This window comes from Scyliorhinus torazame, chromosome 3, assembly GCF_047496885.1.
Source record: "Scyliorhinus torazame isolate Kashiwa2021f chromosome 3, sScyTor2.1, whole genome shotgun sequence".
NCBI classification, from domain to species: domain Eukaryota; kingdom Metazoa; phylum Chordata; class Chondrichthyes; order Carcharhiniformes; family Scyliorhinidae; genus Scyliorhinus; species Scyliorhinus torazame.
In genome coordinates this window covers 60,844,327-60,867,396 of record NC_092709.1, presented here as the reverse complement: position 1 = coordinate 60,867,396, position 23,070 = coordinate 60,844,327, and the positions used below count along the sequence as shown (strand labels likewise).

General features: G+C 46.2%; 1 long non-coding RNA gene across 1 annotated transcript; it reads right to left on the bottom strand.

Moving 5' to 3' along the window:
- Nucleotides 1–20,241: 20,241 nt before the first annotated feature.
- Nucleotides 20,242–20,916, bottom strand: LOC140409495 (uncharacterized). The gene is made up of 3 exons (XR_011940356.1): nt 20,669–20,916; nt 20,389–20,462; nt 20,242–20,280 (listed from the first exon to the last, which is right to left on the bottom strand). It is a non-coding gene; the product is annotated as an uncharacterized lncRNA (long non-coding RNA).
- Nucleotides 20,917–23,070: the final 2,154 nt, after the last annotated feature.

Here is a 23,070-nt window from a genome sequence, read left to right as displayed (position 1 = left end):
GCTTTATGTCTTGATTTTTTTTTCTTGCATTTAAGAATTAATCCATATTGTAAATCAACCCATGCAACTCTGTTGCTGTTGATGTTAAACTGATACAAGATATTCTTAAAACTGACCACCAAGAGATTCACAAGAAAAGATAGCCTTACCTACAATAAACCTGTGAATAAATGTTATTCCCTGCAAGATGTACAGTGATTGTGAAGATTGAGTGGTTATATAAAGAAGTGTTCATATTCAGAAGTGTTGAAAAATGGTTAACTATACAAGGGAGACATCAAGCTGACAAATCTCTAGATTCTGATAAGCCATATGTCATGAGAGAACTAGAACTTCTGATTACCTGCCCTGCTGCAGCAGTCTATTTACAAAGGCAGGAAATTATAGAATAAGTAAGGTGCAAGTAGGTTGCAGCCAGGCTAGAAGAATAGGACAGTTCCTCTGCCAACTCCCAGTGCCAGTGCCCAGTTATAGCTCCTCTATTATAAACCCAGAGTTTTCACTTTGGAGAAATCTTCCAACCGTCATTATTTTGAAAATATGATGCTCCCAAGCGGATGCAACTTCTATAGACTCTAGAACAATTCCTAAATGTTGGAGGGTAGCTAACGCAATGCCACTTTTTAAAAAGGGAGGTAGAGAGAAACCAGGGAATTATAGACTAGTAAGCCTGATGTCAGTAGTGGGGAAAATTCTAGAATCCATTATCAAAGATTTTATAGCAGAGCACTTGGAAAACAGTGGCAGAGTCAGCATGGATTTATGAAGGGGAAATCATACTTGACAAATCTGGAATTTTTAGAGGATGTAACTAGTAGAGTTGATGAAGGGGAGCCAGTGGATGTGGTTCATTTGGACTTTCAGAAAGCTGTCGACAAAGTGCCACTTAAAAGATTAATGTGTAAAATTAAAGCGGCATGTATTGCAAAACAATGTTTTGCGTGTTCTACCATGGACCATGCACGGTAATGCATGCAGTTGATGAGATAAATACTGAAGAACAGTTTTTGATCGATCTCATTGTGGCGAGGAACCAGAAGAGTCCAAAAAACAAAGATGAAAACAAAAGCGTAAGAATGGGCATAATAAGAATGCTCCGAAATACGTTCGTATTAAATTTGATGGTGATGTTGAATGATGCTTTCATATGTTGTGACTTTAACCCTAAAGTGACAGCCAACCTCGTGAGTCAATCTGCTTTGCAAAAGCTAAACATGCAGCGGGATGTTGCTGATCGGCCAGGGCTGATGATAGACTTAAGAACAAGAACAATGGAGACCTTGGATGTTTGTGAACTAGTGCTCTCTGTGGCAGACATGAAGCACACAATACCCCTTTTCACATTGTAGTCATGGATGTTGACTCAGTACTTGGGATAAAATCATGCAAATCCCAGAATCTAGTCGAGCGGCTATGCACCCTAGAAGATGACTGGTCACCTGAGCACAGTGAATCACTAAGGCATTACAGTGTATGAGGTTTCAGAAGAAATCCTAGTGGAGGACGATACATCAGACTAGGGGAAGGAACTTCCGGTGAGCATTCTGCAATTCTGGTTAACCGTCTTAAAGAACGTGCACAGGCTCAATGGCATGATACAAGATCATGACGAACCCGTATTAAAAGATTCTGCGAGATGTGAGTATTAACTGTTCCTGTGCTGCACATTTCTTTGTTCTTTGTTGTTCTTAAATGGACAGAGCGTGGGAAGCCATGAAGCTTCACTCAAGGTTACATTTGGGCCTAATGAGTATTTCACAAATGAGGTGAGAGGTGATCACTAAAGTGTATCAGTTGGACTCACGGCCGCCTAAATCATTCTTTGCTGAACCACAAATCGGCTGCACTGGCTGCACTATCAACTGGAGGGAAGGCAGAAATGTGATGATGGAAAATCCGAACAAAACCAAAGCATAAAGGTCAGAGCACTCCAAGAACAGCACCAAATGAATTGTTCTTGAATATCTGAAGTTCCACAGGGTGGAATTTTAAGCCAAGCTTCGGCAGCCAAATTCGGCAGGTTGATTTTGAGCTTGCTGCTCTATTTCATGAACAAATAATTCCATATGCGGTGTTATATTTTTCAGGTGAAAAGACTGATGATACTGAATCCGAGGCTGATTACAATGAATATCTGCTTGACGTTGTCGATGGTGATGCAGAAAGTGATGACATGGAAGGGGAGACAGATGATGAACACTATGAGTTGCTTGCACATCTCTTCTCCAGCAGCACAGATGAGGCTCCAGCAGTACGGCTCCGGCGATCTGCAAGCAATGACGAGGTGGTCATGGAGGACGCTCAGATCGCGCTGGATTCTGTGGAGAGCAGGAGTTTGGAGATGGCACATGTAGAAATTAAAGCTGCTGATACAACCAAAGATCAGCTATTGATTGAGCCAGAGACCCAAGAAGTCCCGATATTGGAAAAACTGGCCTCGGAGGTATGTGATGACTTGTTACAAGTCTTTGAAACGGCTCCAGTAATTTACTCCCAAGCAGTCGACGATACTGATGACGAATGGGAGGACATAGATGACGATTGACAGTGACGTGGAGATTGCAATAGTAGGCAACTCTGACACTGACTCTGAGGACGACTATCTCATTCTGCAGCTCCACAGACCACTCACACATTTGAGAGTTTGATCAAGAAGACCCGGTGCCTGGATCAGCTCAGCCAGAGAGCATTATCATCTCCAGTGATGAAGAGCAAGTCACCGATGCGCCAGCAAGCCAAGAAGAGGTGAAACCGCCAACCCCAATTCCAACCTTCATGCAGACAGACACCAGAAACTGAGGTAATCCAGCTTGTTGATGAGGTCGCAGAAGTAGGCGTGGTTACACCACCTAGAGATGATGAGATGCATAAAGCTCTGCAAACAACTCAACACACGACAACCAGTGCCATGCCAGAGGCTGCTCCGAAAAAACCCAAAACCAAGACACACAAAAAGCCATCACCGTGTCCTCAAAGTTAAGAGAAAAAAGAGAAGACTGGAAGAGCTAGCTCATCCCACCAACAAACCAGCAGCGAAAACAGTCGCAAGTAGGAACCAGCAGTATACAAGGAAGTGAAAGAGAAAGCGACTGGTACACAAGTATGGCAGTCATGGACACAGGCCTTTCAAAGGCACAGAGCGAAGAGCAAGAGAAACAAGGCCCCAGCAATTAAACCAGTCTCGGAAGAGGCCGGCGACAGCTCGAAAGATTCCAGAGGTGATCCCATGAGGGAGGCACAATGAGATCTGTGCAAAGGAAACGGACACTTGTCAGGCACAGCATGTTTATGGGCACCTTAATAAAACTTGTTCACGGAGTTGGTCCAAGGGATAGGGAACATGCAGGCGGGGAAGGCACCAGGGCCGGATGGGTTCCCGGTTGAATTTTACAAGAAGTATTCGGACCTGCTGGGCCCGCTGTTGGTCAGGACCTTCAACGAGGCAAGGGAAGGGGGCTCTGCCCCCGATGATGTCTAGAGCGCTGATTTCCCTGATCCTGACGCGGGACAAGGATCCCCTACAGTGTGGGTCATATAGGCCGATCTCTCTCCTAAATGTAGATGCAAAGTTGCTGTTAAAGATTTTGGACATGAGGATAGAGGACTGTGGTGCCGCAGGTCATACACGAGGATCAGACGGGGTACGTGAAAGGGAGGCAGTTAAATACTATCGTACGGAGGCTCTTGAATGTTATAATGATGCTGGCGATGGAAAGGGAGGCGGAGATAGTGGCGGCGATGGATGCGGAGAAGGCCTTTGATAGGGTGGAATGGAGGTGTTGAAAAGGTTTGGGTTCGGGGAGGGGTTCGTCAGGTGGGTGAGGCTGCTATATGAGTCCCCGGTAGCGAGTGTGGCCACGAACAGAAGGAGGTCAGAGCATTTCCAGCTACACCGGGGGACGAGGTAGGGGTGTCCCCTGTCCCCCCTGCTCTTTGCGCTGGCGATTGAACACCTGGCCATGGTGTTGAGGGAATCGAGGAACTGGAGGGGCTGGTGCGGGGTGGGGAGGAGCATCGGGTGTCGCTCTATGCGGATGATTTGCTGCTATATGTGGCAGACACAGTGGGGGGAATGCCGGAGGTGATGAGGATCCTTGGGGAGTTTGGAGATTTCTCCGGGTACAAGCTTAATATGTGGAAGAGCGAGTTGTTCGTGGTGCACCCAGGGGACCAGGAGAGGGGGATTGGTGAGCTCTTGCTAAAAAGGGCGGAGAGGAGTTTCAGGTACCTGGGGGTCCAGGTGGCTAGGAGCTGGGGGGCCCTGCAGAAGCTTAACTTCACGAGGCTGGTGGAGCAGATGGAGGAGGAGTTTAAGAGGTGGGACGTGCTGCCATTCTCCCTGGCGGGTAGGGTGCAGTCAGTTAAAATGATGGTGCTCCCGAGATTTTTGTTCCTGTTCCAATGCCTCCCCATCCTGATCCTTAAGGCTTTCATCAGGCGGGTTAACAGGAGCGTTATGGGGTTTGTGTAGGCGCAGAAGACCCCGAGGGTGAGAAAGGTGTTCCTGGAGCGGTGCCTAACCTCTGTGGGTATTATTGGGCCGCCAACGTGGCGATGGTGCATAAGTGGGTGATGGAGGGGGATGAGGTGGCATTGAAGAGGTTGGAGATGGCGTCCTGTGTGGGCACGAGCCTGGAGGCGCTGGTGACGGCGCCGTTGCCGCTTCCTCCAACGAGGTATACCACGAGCCCGGTGGTGGCGGCTACCCTCAAAATTTGGGGGCAATGGAAACGTCACAGAGGGAGGTGGGGGCCTCGGTGTGGTCCCCGATTCGGGGGTACCACCGGCTTGTCCCGGGGAGGATGGACGGAGGGTTCCTGAGCTGGCACAGCTCAGGTATTAGAAGGATAGGGGACCTGTTTGTGGACGGGAAGTTCACGAGCCTGGGTGAGCTGGAGGAGAAGTTCAGGCTCCCCCCGGGGAACACCTTCAGATATATGCAGGTAAGGGCATTTGTTTGGCGGCAGGTGGTGGAGTTCCCACTGCTGCCGCCATGCAGGGTCCAGGACAGGCTGCTGTCGGGGGTGTGGGTTGGAGAGGGGAGGATCTCGGCAACGTATCAGGTGATGCAGGAGGAGGAAGGGGCTTCGGTGGAGGAGCTAAAGGGTAAGTGGGAGGAGGAGTTGGGTGAGGAGATTGACGAGGGGATGTGGGCGGATGCCCTGGGGAGAGTGAACTCTTCCTCCTCTTGCACGAGGCTCAACCTCATACAATTTAAGGTGCTGCATAAGGCTCACATGACCAGGGCAAGGATAAGCCAGTTCTTTGGGTGCGAGGACAGGTGTCATGTTCTGGGCGTGCCCAGCGCTGGAGGACTTTTGGAAGGGTGTAGCGAGGACGGTGTCAAGGGTGGTAGGTTCCACGGTCAAGCCGGACTGGGGGCTCGCAATATTTGGGGTGGCAGAGGAGCCGGGAGTGCAGGAGGCGAAAGAGGCCGGTATTCTGACCTTTGCGTCCCTGGTAGCCCGGCGAAGGATTCTTCTTCAGTGGAAGGATGCAAGGCCCCCAAGCGTGGAACCCTGGATCAACGATATGGCGGGGTTTATTAAATTGGAGAGGGTGAAATTGCCTGAAGGGGATCGGTGCAAGGTTTCTTCAGGCGGTGGCAACCGTTCCTAGACTTCCTGGCAGAACGTTAGAAGATGGTCAGCAGCAGCAACCCGGGGGTGGGGGGGGCGGGATTGGTTCGGTTTTCTTGAGGGGGCATGTATATTTGCCTTTGTGTTGATGAAGGCTGTTAATTTATTATTTATGTATAGTGGGGGGGGGGGGGGGGGGTTCTTTTCTTTCTGTATTTTTTGTTGATATTTTGTGAAAAGTTGAATAAAAATTTTTTTTTTTTTTTAAATTAAAACCTGTTCACTTTACTAGCCACATAAGATGAATGTTTAAAGTTTAATGTATTTTAATGTTTTGTGAAGAAGGGTGATGTGGTGATATGCCTATGGGCTATATCTTAGATGGATGGTGTGCGACCTCCAACCAGCAGGTGATGGTGCTGACACCATGCGGTCTCTAGCCCAAGGTCATATGACCAGTGACGCCCATATAACGGGAGACCCATCCAGCCATCTTCAAATGAAGATTGAGAGGGTAATCAGACACACAGGTGAATGGTCAGTGCTAGGTGCAGATTCCAGAGGAGTAATAAGCAGCATCCATGATAATGTGCTCTGTAACAGAGTGCTATCTTACCACACGAGACTCAATAGAAGATTTGGGTTTGGACAAGTTGAAGTGTTTGGCAGATTCCTTTGTAAGGTATAAAGGACCAAACACAATAGCGTTCTCTGACCAGAGTGATCGGATTGTCTCCCTGGAGGCAGAGATGGCGTTGTTGGCTGAGGAGCATAGAGAGCCAAGGTTGACGATCTCGAGAACCAAGGAGCTGGTTTAGCACAGTGGGCTAAACAGCTGGCTTGTATTGCAGAACAAGGCCAGCAGCGTGGGTTCAATTCCCGTACCGACCTCTCCAAACAGGCACCGGAATGCAGCGACCAGGGGCTTTTCACAGTAACTTCATTGAAGCCTACTTGTGACAATAAGCGATTATATGGGGGAAGGCTTGAGATTGTGTCTGGGCTTGTTGGATGTTTTATTCTGGTCAAAGTTAGGCTATTGTACTGTTCCGAGTTTTTTGGGGGGAAGGGGTGTTAGGTGTTGATTTTCCTCTATGGTTCTGTATTAAAGTTTGGTATAGGCGGTGGGGCTGAACATTGATATGCTGTTTAATTTACATTGATTTCTACCCTGTATGGGAGGGGGGGGTCACCCTGCTAGCAGTATAGCTAGTTAACAGGAGTGGAGAAGGGGGGGTGTTTTCCGCTTGTTACCATTTGGGTGGGGATTTTTTTAAGGTAATAGAATCCCTACAGTGCATAAGGGGGCCATTCAGCCCATCGTGTCTGCACCGACCCTCTGACCGAGCACTCCGCCTGAGTGCACTTCCCCACCCTATCCCAATAACCCCTTAACTAACCTGCACATCCCTGGATACTAAGGGCAATTTAGCATGGCCAGTGCTAAAGCCACAAAAATAAGAGAACAACATCGCCCTCAAGCAGAGCAAAAAAGGTGACGAGTGTGAGAATGGAGATGGTCAATGCAGGACTGGGTGTTGTACCTAAATGCGCGCAGTATACAGAACAAGGTAAATGAGCTTGTTCTGAAATTGGCCGGTACGATGTTGTGGGCATCACAGAGACGTGGCTGCAAAGAGATCAGGGCTGGGATCTAACTGTACAAGGATATATGTCCTATCGAAAGGACAGGCAGATGGGCAAATGGGCGGGGTTGCATTGTTAGTAAAGAATGAAGTTAAATCGATAGCAAGGAGCGATATAGAATCAGAAGACATAGAATCTCTGTGAGTAAAGTTGAGGAATCGTGAAGGTAAAAAGACCCTGATGGGAGTTATGTACAGGCCCCCCAGCAGTAGTCAGGGTGTGGGGCAGAAAATAAATCAGAAGATAGAAAAGGTATGTAAAAAAGACAATATCAATATAATCATGGGGGACTTCAATATGCAGGTGGACTGGGAAAATCTGATTGGTAGTGGATCCCAAGAAAAGGAATTTGTGAAATGTCTAAGAGATGGTTCTTTGTGACCAAGCCTACTAGGGAACGGCAATTCTGGATTTGGCGATGCGTAATGTGGCAGACTTGATTAGGGAATTTAAGGTGAAGAAACCCTTCGGAGCAGTGACCACAATATGATAGAATTTACCCTGCAGTCTGAGAGGGAGAAGCTGGAATCAGATGTAACAATATTACAATTAAATAAGGGTAACTACAAAGACATGAGGGAGGAGCTGTCCAGAGTTGATCGGAAAAGGAACCTAGCAGGGAAGACAGTGGAACAGCAAAGGCTGGTGTTTCGGGGGCTTATTCGGAAGGCACAACAGAAATTCATCCCAAGGAGTGGGAAATGTGCTAAGGGGAGGACAAGGCGCCCATGGTTGACGAGGGAAGTCAAGGTCAGCATAAAAGCAAAAGAAAAAGCAGACATTAGTGGGAAGCCAGAGGATTGAGAAGCCTTTAAAAGCGAGCAGAGGACAACTAAAAAACGATATGGGGGGGGGGGGGGGGAGATGAAATATGAGTGCAAACTAGCTAGTAATATAAAAGATGATAGGAAGAGGTTTTTTTCAATATATAAAAGGTAAGAGAGAGGCAAAAATAGGCATTGGACCACTGGAAAATGAGGCTGCAGAAGTAATAATAGGAAACAAAGAAATGGCAGAGGAATTGAATAGTTACTTTGCATCAGTCTTCACAGTGGAAGACACCAGTGGGATGCCAGAGCTCCAGGAGAATCAGGGGGCAGAGGTGAGTGTAGTGGCCATCACTAAGGAGAAGATTCTGGGGAAACGGAAAGGTCTGAAGGTGCAAAAATCACCTGGACCAGATGGACTACACCCCAGGGTTCTAAAAAAGATAGCGGAGGAGAATGTGGAGGCATTGGTGGTGATCTTTCAGGAATCACTGGGGGCAGGAAGGGTCCCAGAGGACTGGAAAGTGGCCAAAGTAACACCGCTGTTTAAGAAGGGAGGGAGGCATTAGATGGGAAATTATAGGCCGGGTAGCCTGACTTCCCAGTCATTGGTAATATTTTAGAGTCCATTATTAAAGATGAGATCACTGAGTACTTGGCCGAGCATGATAAAATAGGACTGAGTCAGCACAGCTTCTTCAAGGAGAGGTCACGTCTGACAAATCTGTTAGAGTTCTTTGCGGAGGTAACAAGGAAGTTAGACAAAGTAAAACCAGTGGACGTGATTTATTTAGATTTCCAGAAGGCCTTTTGTCATGTGAGAATACCGTTAAGAAATGGGTGTTTAGCGAATAGTGGATGTACCTTTAAGAAATGGGTGTTTATCAGTGATGTCAGAGTGTGGGTGGAGCTGAGCTGTCTGTCAGCTTTTAGTTTTGCTTTGAGGAAAAGCTTGGGTGTGTCTGTGTTTTGTTGGTTTCGTTTTAGTGTTGGAGCAGAAACCAGTCAAAGAGGATGTAATTTCGATCTCTCTGCAATCTAAAGACTATCTCTAGATGATTTGATGAATTCAGAGTGATAACTGCTTTCAGTAGAGAATTTAACCCTGATGTGCTTCTGTTAAAAGGTTTTTTGTCTTATGGATGTTAAAAGGAAAGTTTAAGGATCATGTCACATATGTCAAGTGATTGGGAAACCCCAAGCAGTGGTAACACCAGCACCCTTAATACCCATTCCAGCATTTGAGGAACCTTTTACAAGGGTCTTAATTGATTGCGTAGGACCGCTTCCTAAAACAAAAAGTGGGAATCAATATCTTTTGACGATAATGGATGTGTCTACTAGGTTTCCAGAGGCCATTCCAGTATGTAATATTACAGCTAAAAAGATTGTGGAGGAGTTACTTAAATTCTTTACTAGATATGTACTACCCACAGAAATACAATCGGATCAAGGATCAAATTTTACCTCAAGGTTATTCAAAGAAGTTATGGATAGCTTAGGAATAAAACAATTTAAATCAACTGCGTACCATCCAGAATCGCAGGGAGCGTTAGAAAGGTGGCATCAGACATTAAAGACAATGTTGAGGGCTTATTGTCAAGATTATCCAGTGGGAGAAAACCGGAGCACCCAGAGGAAACCCACACAGACACGGGGAGAAAGTACAAACTCCGTACAGACAGTTACCCGAGGCTGGAATTGAACCCGGGTCCCTGGCGCTGAGGCAGTAGTGCTAACCATTGTGCCATGATGCCATACCATGAGTTTAACTAATGAGTTTAGCATTTTTGTTTCTGTTTAGGTTTGGGGACAGGGAAGGGAGGAGTTTTTTTTGTTCTTTTGTTGGTTGTTTGTTTGGTTCTCGGGGTGGGGCTGGGAGGGAGAAGGGAGAGGGGTAGACTGCTGACGGTGGTGGTTCCTTTGTTTTTTGACTGGCTTGATGGAGGAAGTGACGGCCATCTTGGGTGGGCCTGGAGCCTGTGCATGTTGAGGCACTGCTCGATTGTCTCACAGGGTGGATATGGCTGATCCTGGGTTGGGGTGGGGGGGGGGGGGGGGGGGCGAATATGAGGGTCCCGGGGTGGAAGTCCTTTTTTATAAAAAAAATGTTTTTAAATTCTCCTCCATTTTCACATTTTCTCCCACATTTACATCCATCAACAATAAACAACAATCAGCAAGATATGTCAGTCCCCATAATAACAACAACGATCCCAACTACCCACTAACCCCCAAACCTCAACCCGCATGTTTACATAAACAAATGACAAAAATAAATCAGGGATTACCCGTAGTCACCCTTAATCTTACACAGCTACCCCCACCCCCCCCCCCCCCCCCCACCCCCCCCCACCCCAGGCCTCCAGCTCCTCCCGTCCACTGCCTCTTGTAAAACTCCTCCCCCTACCCTCGGTTCCTTCCCCCCTAACTTTCCACCCCACCTAGACCACTCGGACCCTGTTTTGCCAGGCTCCGATGGCCGCAGCCCCTCCCCCCCCCCCCACCTCACTCCCGTTCACTGGCCGGCTTAAACCGGCCAGCGTGGAGGCCCCCGTCCGGGTCCCTTTCCCACTTGCCCGAACCCAGGAAAGCCCAAAGATCCCCTTTTAGCACACAAACCCCGCCTATCCACCTACACCCCAAAGAACTCTCATTTCGAGTGAAAGTCCCGTCCCTTCCCTCGTCCAAATATATTTAGTCTCTACACCCGCGCGCGGTGATACAAAAAAGAAGAAAATACAGTCATGAGGTCACATCGGCACATGGCCATTCCTCAGTTTGTCAGTTCTGCCACAGTCCTTCTGCTTTCGCAAACTCCTCCGCTGCTTCCGCCGTTCCAAAATAAAAGTCCCTGAGCTTGTAAGTCACCCTCAGCTTCGCTGGATATACAATGCCGCACCGCACCTTGCTAATGTACAGTGCCCTCTTCACCCGGTTGAAGGCAGCCCGCCTCCTTGCCAGCTCCACCGTAAAGTCCTGGTATACACGTATACCAGCTCCAGCCCACTGCACCACCCGCTTCTGCTTGGCCCAGCTCAGGACCTTCTCCTTCACCCTGTACTTACGGAAGCACAGAGTCACTGCATTTGGCGGCTCACTCGCCTTTGGTACAGGCTTCCACGACCGATGAGCCCGATCCAGTTCATATCGGGAGGGGTCCACCCCCTCCCCCAGTAGTTTTGCCAGATTTGCGGCAAAATACTCAGTCGGCTTCGGTCCTTCAACTCCTTCGGGCAGCCCCACAATCCTCAAATTCTGTTGCCTGGATCTGTTTTCCAGGTCTTCCATTTTTCCTCGCAGAATCTTGTTCGTGTCCATCACCTTCTGCATCTCTTTCCCCATCGAGGTAAGTTGATCACCGTGCTGCAATACCTTCTCCTCCACTTCCTTCAGCGTCTCCCCTTGCTCTCGCATCTCCGACACTGCGCCTCCTCTATCCTCACCGGGGAAACCGCCTCCTCCACCAGCACACTCAAAGCCTCCCTCATCTCCTTCCTCACCGTCTCCATGCATTTCGCAATCTGCGCCAACTGCTTTTCAAATTCCGCAGCCATCACCTTGGTTATTTCTTCAGCCGTAAGCAGTGCGCGCTTCCCTGGTGCTCCAGCCTCCATTTTTCCTGGTGACCCCGCGGTGACCTTTCCACTCCCCGACGGACCTCCAGCTGGGTTTTTTTCGGCCGTTTTTCTGCTCACCCTCGACATTTTTCTTTGTTCTTTTTTTCCTCCTGTGACTTCTCAGTGCCTCCTCTGTGCCTTCTCCCTTCTTCTGCCGCCTCCGCGGACCCTGGGACCGGGCTTAAAGCCCCGAAATTGCCATTCCCGAGCGGGGGTTCTCCATTGTGCGGCTGCCTCCCGCCCGCCGTCACCGGAAGTCCCGGGGTGGAAGTCCTAACTGCTTGTCGGTCTCTTTCCTTCTTCAATTCCTCACACTAAACAAGATGGATGGTGCAGTTGACCCTGTAGGGGCAGCCCTCGCAGTGCTGCTGGCAGTCAGACACCAGAGAAGGCCTGCAGACCCAGCCGCCCATCAGCCCGAGGAGGGACCCAAGGGGGATGCCAGCGACAGCTCAAGGTGTGCAGGCATTGTTGGTCTTTCGATGAGATGACAGACAGCATATGCTGAAGAAGCCCATGTCTCAACAAGGAGATGGTGTGGCACCTGTGCCATGTCCTTGCGGACTTGGCATCCCGTGCAGGATAATAATAATCTTTATTATTGTCACAAGAAGGCTTACATTGACACTGCAATGAAGTTACTGTGCTCCAGCGCCTGTTCGGGGACACTGAGGGAGAATTCAGAATGTTCTATTCACCTAACAGCACGTCTTTCGGGACTTGTGGGAGGAAACCGGAGCACCCGGAGGAAACCAACGCAGACACGGGGAGAACGTGTAGACTCCGCACAAACAGTGGCCCAAGCAAAAATCGAACCCGGGACCCTGACATTGTGAAGCAACAGTGCTAACCACTGTGCTACCGTGCCACCCACGGAGGAGGACGGCCACTCCCAGTGGCGGTGAAGATCAATGCAGACCTGAACTTTTATGCAACAGGTTCATTCCAGGGCTGTCCATGCTGTCATTGAGCGGTGCATCGGGCTGCTGAAAATGCGGTTCTGATGCCTGGACCACTCTGCTTGTGCACTGCAGTACATCCCCCCCCCTAGGGTCGCCAGCTTTGTGGTGGTCCGCTGTGCCCTCCACAGCTGGTACCACAACAGGGTGTCAAGCTGGAGAAGAAGGAGGAGCAGAGTGGGGGGAGTAGAGTGCAGCTGGGGTGGGAGTTCGGGCAGGCCTGCTGTGAAGAATAATGTGTCAGAGGTTTCACATGTATCAGGTGTAATATATTTTAATAGTGGACATCACCGCCTCCGTTGTCCCTAGCTACTGATGGTGCCATCCCAAACCCCCCATTGCCCGCTTTGTGATCCTCATCTTCCGTGCTCTGCCTGGTGTGTCCCCAAGATACATATCAGAGATGGTGGTAGCCTGCTGCTTCTTGCACCCTCTGACCTTTGATGCCCTAGGCAGGTGCCCTCTGGGGGGCCTGGAGCCGAGGGCCCTGGACAACTTACCAGTACCACAGGCAAAGTTGTGCTACCCTGTTCTGCTCGCTGACCTTGAGACGTGCCCTGTGTCAGGAGGGGGGGAAATTCGGGTGAGGCGTCTCCCTAATGACAGGCACTGGGTCAGCTTCCAGAACACCCTCCTCTTGGACAGTGTCCGTCGGGCCCTGGTGATTTCCAAGGGTTGGAGGGATAGCTGGAGTGAGCTCCACAGGCCTCTGAATCATCCGGCCCTGCCAGTCTTGGCGTCTCCCCATTGTCTGCACCATGGTGTTGATGCACTCGGCGATGCTCCTCAGTGACTGGGACATGCTCTGGAGAGCATGGCAATGTCCACCTGCGTCTGGCTCATGCTCTGCAGCACCTCGGCAATGTCCACCTGCATTGGGACCTATCCCTCAGCGACTGGGACATGATGTTGAGATGCTCACCATGGTCGTCACTGACTGAGCCACATTCATGACATTGATATCATGCTCCTGGCTTTCCACTGCGGTCATCACCCTAGCATTGTTGGCCTCAGTGCCGCACAGTGCCAGCGTCATCTCCTGCGCCCAAAGCCTTTGGGACTCCTCCGATGAGCTATGCACTCACCAGAATGTCATTAACATCCCCTCCTGAATCTCATGGCCGTGCCCTTTCGTCTGCATCAGCTCCGGGATAACCTTGCCCAGACGCTCGGCATCTAACTGGGACCCAATTGAGTCCTGGAATCCAGCAGATCTCCAACTGCTGACTCCAACTTGGATGTTCCTGCTTCCATCTGATGTACGTCAGCAACCTTGTGGTGCTCACCGGATTGTGGCAGAAGCCTGCCCACTAATGTCAGCCACCGAGGTGTGTGCTTTTATGCTGGTGGAAGGTGGGGATGACAGCTGAGATGCCTCAATTGTGGTTAGCTTGGAGCTCCCCTCCAAGGTGTTCTCGTGGTGTGGAGGAGGGGGGGGCACTTCTCCTGCAGGGACAGAGAGGGAGCATTATGAGCTGCACGCCTGATGCATCAGGGTGGCTCTGTGGCAGGTGGCATGTGTGTGCACCACTCCTGGGTATGGAGGGGTTGTGCTGGTGGTTGCCAGGGTGTGCTAGGGCACAAGCGTAGTGATATGAACATAGAACATACAGTGCAGAAGGAGGCCATTCGGCCCATCGAGTCTGTACCGACCCACTTAAGCCCTCAATTCCACCCTATCCCCATAACCCAATAACCCCTCCTAACCTTTTTGGACACAAAGGGCAATTGAGCATGGGCAATCCACCTAACCTGCACGTCTTTGGACTGTGGGAGGAAACCGGAGCACCCGGAGGAAACCCACGCAGACATGGGGAGAACGTGCAGACTGCGCACAGACAGTGACCCAGCGGGGAATCGAACCTGGGACCCTGGCACTGTGAAGTCACAGTGCTGCCCAGAATATGCTCTGGGTTGCGGGGGGGGGGGGGGGGGGGGGGGGGGGGGGGGGGGGGGGGGGGGGGGGGGGGGGGGGGGGGGGGGGGGGGGGGGGCAGCAATGTGAAGTGCCAGACGCCGACTTGCTGAGTTGGTTGGCAGAGGTCAGGGGGGTTGGCAGGCAGTACTGATGCCAGGGACAGGTGTTAACTTACCCTTACAGCCCGGTGAAGGTCGTCAATCTTCTTCCAACATTGTATGGCGGTCAACCTGGTCACACCTGGTTTTTTCTTTGTTCTTTATTTTTTTTCTTTGTTCTTTATTTAAGATGTATCTAGACAGATACATGAATGGGCAGGGAGCAGAGGGATACAGATCCTTAGAAAATAGGCGACAGTTTTCGATAGAGGATCTGGATCGGCGCAGGCTTGAAGGGCCTGTTCCTGTGCTGTAATTTTTCTTTGTTCTCCTTTGTACTACCCAAACTAACAGCCGCTGCCACTGCCTCTCAGGTGCCATTGGCAGCCCTGTTGCTGGTCCTCCAACACCCTGAGGGAATAGGATGTCCCATCTCGCCTCCACGGCCTCCAGCAGCTTGGCCAGGATGGCATCCCTGAAGCGTGGAGCAGGTCTATGTGGTGCTATGGTCATGTACTGCCTGGAAGTTAATTCGGAGGGAGTGTTTATGAGCCGAGCTGCCGGCCGTGATTCTGGTGAACCAGCTGGTGGGACAGCCAGTTCCATCGTGAAGCTTGTGAGGGATCATTGGCGTCATGAAGTGCTGTTAAATATGGGCCACGATCTCGCCGGCTTGGCCATCGGCAAATTCCCAGGAAGCCGCGCCCATGTGATGCTTAGAACTTTTCCTGTTTAATCAAGCCCAGGAGTGCTAAACAGAGCCCCTGTGACCTCTCGCTGGGGAGCCAGTTAGTTCCTGGGAGGCAGTTAGATTGGGCTTCCATCTCGCTAATGAGATGGAGATCGCTTTTAATTGGTTTCTCGCCACGTCTGGGCGGGATCCGGAACCCATCACCGGGAGCAGACCGATTAGATCATGAAACGATTGGCGCCCATGCAGGTTCCGATTTAACTGGCATGCCCAGATTCGTGCCGGGTGCAATGTCGCCGTTAAATCATGCCCAAAGCATTTGTTTAGTTTATCTGCAATTTCTCCATTATACATTCTCCTGACTCCACATATAATGGACCCGCATTTGTTTTTGCTAACGTTTTCCTTTTTGCTTACCGAGGCAAGCTTCTACAGCCTGTTTTAATGTTTCTAACTAGTTTAGTCTCCTATCCTATTTTCACTTTATTAATCATTATTTTGGTCCTCCTTTGCAGAATTCTAAAATTTCCCAATCCTCAGGTTTACCTTTTCTCTGGCAACTTTATACATGTTTTCCTTTGATCTAATGCAAAACTTAATTAAAACAATGATCCAAATATCATTACAACCTTCATATAAAAAACTCCTATTCATGAAAGCCAAATTAAAACTTTAAAATCCCTCAAGCACTTAATCGCTTATCAAAAGAGTTGACTTGTATTCATAACCCCAGATCAAAGACAAATTATTTCATAAACTCTTTGACCTGCCAATAAAACTGTGAAATTACCACGCCCTCGTGTAGGTTGTGGAAAGCAGCCAATCATTTATAATAATGCAATGATAGCCCTTGGGATAATGTCAACAAACAACTATTGTAACTGCTGGAACAGATATTTTGATCGCTCACTGACACAGGAAAGTGTTTTTAAAATATTTTTGATGGATTGGGGATTTAAATAACTTTACAAACCTTATCCAATCTTTGTGAGCATTTACATCTCCTCCATAAATTTGTAACTCTCCCAAAGTGAGATAAGGCCTTTGCTGCAGTAAAAATGGGGTATGTCTAAACTAAGCACAGAGTTCTAATGGCCTTGTTGAGTTTAGGTCTCCCTCCCCTGTGAATCACACCCTTCCATAACACCATAAGACAAAGGCGCAGAATTAGGTCATTCGACCCATCGAGTCTGCTCCACCATTCTTTCATGGTTGATATGTTTCTCATCCCCATTCTCGTGCCTTCTCCCCATAACTCCTGATCCCCTTATTCATCAAGAACCTATCTATTTCTTCTTAAAGGTATTCAGTGACTTGGCCTCCACAGCCTTCTGCGGCATTAAGTTCCACAGATTCACTATCCACTGGCTGAAGAAATTCCTCCTCATCTCTGTTTAAAGGATCGTCTCTTTAGTCTGAGGTAGTGCCCTGGTTTCTAGTTTCTCCTACCAGTGGGAGCATCCTCTCCGCGTTCACTCCATTCCCTTACTGGCAAAAATGGGATATGTTGGAAATGGGTCAGGACTTCCATATCTGGGTCCCACCCAGCATTTTTAAAAGTCTGTAGAGACAGACTTTGCAAAAATACAGCCCAGTAACTTTCTATTTCCACAGATGCTGCCTGACTTGATGAGTATTTCCAGTATTTTATGCTTTAATTTCAGATTTCCAACATCTGCAGTATTTTCCTTTTGTACTCATAAAGAATTGTTAGAATGCTGTTGTTTCTCAAAGCAATTAAAATTATTGTAATAGTCACAACTGTATTTACTTCCAGTGATACCTGGGCTATTTAAGACTGTGAGCATAGACCCAATGGAAATCCATTAATTTTCTTCTTCTATTTGGATTTTCAGCTTATATGAAAGGGAAGATGTGGTGATTTGTAAGTTTTCTGTGGGTGGAGAACCCAGCTACCTTTGTGACTCCGCCTTCATATCATAGATTTGGCCCATATCCCTCTATACCCACCCTGCTCATGTAACTGCCTAACTATTTTTTAAAGGAAAAAATTGTACCCGCCTCTACCACTGTCTCTGGCAGCTCGTTCCAGATGCTCACCACCCTCTGTGTGAAACAATTTCCACTCTGGTCTCTTTTGTATTTCTCCCCTCTCACCTTAAACCTATGCCCTCTAAGGCGAGACTCCTCTACCCTTGGGAAAAGATGTTGATTTTGTACCTTATTTATAGAGATCATTTGATGTTTACAAATGTTTAGTTTTCTGTAAGCACCAGTTAGTTAATTCCACTTGCTTTTGAGTGGGCATCTTATCCTCAATAGCAGACTGCCAAAAGATTTTGGTACAGAAAATGTCATGATTTCAGATAGCTTGCACTGAGACTTCTACTCTTTCTCTTCCAGCCACAATGTTTGAGGGTAGGGGCCCCACTCTAATATCAGTGAGGAAATCCTCATTTACTTGATAGTTAAGTGACTTTTTCCCACAAGTTTATGATTGTATATTAAGTTAGACCACTTGAATTTTATAGGCAACTAATTGACCTATAAGATATGAGCCACAAAACATATAACCTTGACGGTTACATAATCTTTTGGGTTAAAAATCACAGAAAGCTGTGGGTGATGTGTTACCTTTTTTTAGAAATAAATTTAAAGTACCCAGTTTATTTTTTCCCCCAATTAAGTAGCAATTTTGTGTTGCCAATCCACCTATCCTGCGCACCTTTGGGTTGTGGGGTGAGACCCACGCAAACACGGGGAGAATGTGCAAATTTCACACGGGCAGTGACCCGGGGCTGGGATTGAACCTGGGTCCTCAGCACCGTGAGGCAGCAGTGCTAACCATGCTGTGTTACCTTTGACCAGTGCGCACAGTTACATTGAGGCAAATCCCAATTTCTAAGTTTGGCAGCATATAAACCAGCAGCATTAATGACAAACAGTAAAGCATAATTTAACCACTTTTATTTGTGTCTATAGCTTCATTTAGAACACTGTAAATTTTAAATACAACAGCACAAATGTTAATAACTTATAGTGAAGAAACATGTCATATATAAATAATATAGGTTAAATACAGTGTACTCTTAACATTTCATGACATTTTTGAATAAGTTATAAATATCAACATCACAGTTATCCATATGAAATAGCTTTGCTTACAAAATACTCTTATTTAATTGTCATAAACAAGGCTAAATTTAGGCACATTACAAACAAGACTAGTGCAACAGCTTTACATTCAGCACTAGTGATCAGTTAGTAATCTTATATTTTCAGAGCAGCCTTCGTATGATTATTAAAAACACAATAAATTAAATAGTGAAGTATAATTTTCCAATCTAAATTTTCAAGTCGGTCAGCTTTGTTGATGGAATGCGTAGCTTAAAGTGTATTTGCATTGTATTCTTTGCGCAAGAACAACATCAGGTGCGACATGAAGTCAGCGAAGCTCTTCATTTCATTTTCACATATTGGATCATTTTCCTGGAAATAAGTCCACAGTTATTACTTTCTTTTAAAGCACCCGTAACCTCATCATGGATGAAGGTGGCCCTCCACTTTAGTGTACTGTCAATTTTTCTGTACCATACACCTTCTAGGTTTCTGTTCTTGTGTTTCAAAAAAGGCTTTTGTTTTAAAAGGCTAACCCATGAAATAAATATTACTTCCAATAGAATATTACATTTGACAACAAGTGTTATATTTTCAGATCCAATTACCATTGTGGTGTGAAAACCTATACTTGATATTGTACTTACCAGTTTCCATAGGCCTAAATTCCTTTTAATTTTGGGCAGGTAGATTCTACACTTATTGGAAACCTTGCACTTCGTTTGCAAGACTTTCAATCCTTCTTTAAAACAGTTCACGGAATAATTAAGCTGCAAAATGAAAAATGAAGAAAGTTAGAATAAAATAATATATTTTACATGACATGTTGAGAGACAGCATCCTATAGCACAAAGATGCAACTTTGTTTGCTAAAATTGGCAGGAAGATGGAAATGTTTTCCATTTCAGAAAATGTTATTGGTGTAAAAGTATAATTTGAAGTGTTGTGAATAGTTTTTAAGCTATCAAAATAAGCAACTGACTGTGCAAAATAATGCTTAGCTTTCAGTTTCAGTGATGCCTATAGCATTTACTATTTGCACCTGTTGGGGGCAATAGTTTACTGCTGTGACTTTCAACTGAATTCAAATTGATACTTTTAACATTTTTGACCCAGACATACAACTATATTCCTCAAAAGAATAATAAACGTGCTTTCTGGTGCTTAATGCTTGCAATAGATTAAACCCAAGTACTTCAATACTTTCCTACTTTTACCACAAACATGATTTAGCATATATTAAACTTGAACTGTCACTCTAAAGTGATAATGCAAAAGTTACTTCTTAACCAAACATTAAAAATAGTTTTCAAAATTGCAGCCAACTGATAATTAAATTTGATATCCGTGTGAATTGAATAAGTATCTGCTTTTTTATGACAATTTTGTTGCAATGTTATCATTTTTCTCCAACTGTCTGACCATAATGAATTGCTCCATGGCCAGTCTTTCAGACCCAAGTAGAGCAGTCTAACTCTTGTAGCGGGCTATAGTTGCCACAGGTATTTTTTTCTTGTCTTAATTGCTTCATTCTTTATTCTTTAACTTCTCTAAAGTTTGTCATTTAACATTAATAGAGCATAGAACTGTACAGCACAGTACAGGCCCTTCGGCCCACAATGTTGTACCGAACTAGTCTGAAACTAAGATCAAATCAACCTACTCCCAATCATTCTAGTGACATTAATGTGACATTCTTTGAATCACTAGTCAGGAACAATTTACTATTTGCATCAATTTAACATCAGGAAAGAAACACCTCAAGATAGGTCATTAATTCAGTCTATGTTTCATTGTAAAGCTTATCCTTTTTCTTTATATTTTCACATAAATCTTACAACAATGTAAATTAACATTTGTTTATTTCTGTTTCTGTCATGCTTACCTCTATGTTTACAGGAGTGAGTAGAGGGCCCCATGTGTCCTGGAATTATACAATTCAATACAATACAATTAATCTTCAATCAGTGCAAATAAATAACTAAATAAGAGCTGTAACACTAAAAGCACCAACACAAGGCTTAAACCATACCTGCCCAATTTTCTCGAGTCTCTCAGCATTTCTGATAATTTCTTCCAGGGCTGCTTTTTTCTGAGGATCAGCATCTGTGAAAATGGTGTAAGTTAGCACAACAAAGAATGTGCACAGAAACCTCTTCATGATCATAGGCATAATTTCTTCTGGAGGCAAGAGACTGACGCAAGTTAATTTCAGAATACGATTTTAACCATAGTTGAAGATATCTAAATTTATACCCTTCTTGGGGGAAATCGTGGGAGTGTTCAGTAGTCATTAGTTTAGTTTTCTGTACCTTTTTTGATTGATGAATAATATTAGATTTTCCTCTCTGATGACTCTCTGGAATTTCTTCAAACCTGGTAGTGGTAGAGGATGCTGGTAAAATCCCTTTTTGGCTAACCTCTGACTAAAAGACTAAAACCCATAAAGTTGAACACTTTCATGTGTGAGCATGACTACAATTTTCCTGCTTTGAAAAGAGACTCACACTTTTATCCCTGCAACCACATTTTTGGTCAAAAACTTTTAAACTTCACCGCTTATACTTTGCAAAAATGATGTTTAAAATGCACGGGCAGCAAGAGTTCACTCTGACAGGAGCACAAACACAATAAAGTGCTTTTGTGCTTGTTTGTTCTTCTAAACAACAGGAAGAGTGTTGGCTTCCTGTTACTAGGTAGTCTGCTGCAATCAATAAAACAGCGTTTCCTCGGTTTAAGTTGTACGTTCAGCTGTTGACTAAATATGCAACTAAAAATTCTGTCGGAGTGATTTTTGCTGACTTGTATAAGATTTAAAGTCAAGCTACTTGCAACCTATGTAGCATTTCACTGACTTTCTGGTGTGTTAACAAGCTGCAAACGCTCAAGCTCCCTTTTCTGTACAAACTGTAATAGTAATAATTTTTAAAATATAAATTTAGAGTACCCAATAATTTTTTTTCCAATTAAGGGGCAATCCACCTACCCTGCACATTTTTGTGTTGTGGGGGTGAGACCCACGCAAACACTGGGAGAATGTGCAAACTCCACACCGAGAGTGACCCGGGGCCAGGATCGAACCTGGGTCCTCAGCGTTGTGAGGCAGCAGTGCTAACCACTGTGCCACCGTGCCGCCCATGTAATAGTTGTCATGAAATGCAGGAACACACTGTTACTCTGGAACATCCAGAGCATGCACAACTCTGGAAAATTAAAAATGGAAATGGGCCAATCCACCTACCCTGCGAATTCTTTGGGTTGTGGGGGTGAGGATATCAAATCAATTTAATCTGTTTTACTCTGTCTATTGTTTTGATAGCAGAGGGCATAGATTTAAGGTGCAAGGGCAAGGTTTAGAGGCGATGTATGAGGCAAATTTTTTACACAGAGGGTAGTGGATGCCGGAACTCGCTGCCGGAGGAGGTGGTGGAAGCAGGGACGATAGTGACGTTTAAGGGGCATCTTGACAAATACATGAATAGGATGGGAATAGAGGGATACAGACCTCAGAAGTGTAGAAGATTTTAGTTTTGACGGGCAACATGGTCAACTTGGAGGGCCGAAGGGCCTTTTCCTGTTCTGTACTTTTCTTTGTTCTTTGTTTGTTCTTTGACATTGCTCACAATGTAATAAAGGAAGTGCATATCGTGGTCACAAGATTTAATACATTTTGTTAGCAAAATTAAATTACTTATCAGATGATTGAGTTACTCAAGGATCTGAGGGAATAATATTCAAAGATGTGCAGGTTAGGGGGGATAGGGTGATGGAGTGGGTCTCGGTTGGGTGTTCTTTTGCAGGGTTGATGCTGGCACGAAGGGCCGAATAGCCTCTTTTTTCACTGTAGGGATTCTATGAGATGATCCAGGTTCATAATTTCAGTGCCGAATTGAAAGACCGCTGCATCGATGTAGTTTCAATCCTTTGACCCATTCTCCCTGTTCAAGAGCTTTAGTTAGTTGTTAAAGATCCTATGGCTCTTCTTGAAAAAGAGCAGAGCTCTTCGGTATACTTTCCAATATTCCCTTCTCAATCAAAACCACTGGATTAACTGGTCAAGATTTTGATGCACTGGGCATCTTCCTAAGCACAAAATGGCAACCACACTTACGCACATTGGCAGCAATCACTATGTTTATTTTCCTCAATGGTCAGTAGATCCGTTGATCCCTGTTATCCTTCCCCGTATCTGTATTCACCTTTGAGTACAATTTGAACCTTAATTCATCAGATAAAATTGAGTGGAAATGATCCCATTACTTCACATTACCTGCGCAAGAGATGTCCAGAGTTAATGGTTCACAATTTTAACCTGCTCAACAAAGAATATGGCAAGAGTACCTGTTCATCGGTCAAGTCCTTTTTTTACATGTACACGCTGGGTCCCAAAGAGGTCATCAGGATCTGAATGAATTTAATAGGATGATCTGAGTAGGACAATGCAGTGAGTTTTCTGCCAGGTGAAAGCAGTGGGGAAGGTGGGCCAGAAGAGAAACAATAAGATAAGTTTAACATTTTAAAAAAAAAATTGCCTTCTGACAGCCAGGAGGACCACAGGAACAGAGAGTTGCCCCAGGAGGAAATCTTTATCGTAGAATTTACAGTGCAGAAGAAGACCATGCTGCCCATCAATTCTGCACTGGCCTTTGGAAAGAACACCTTACTTAAACGCATGCCTCCACCCTATCCCTGTAACCCTTAACCTTTTTGGACA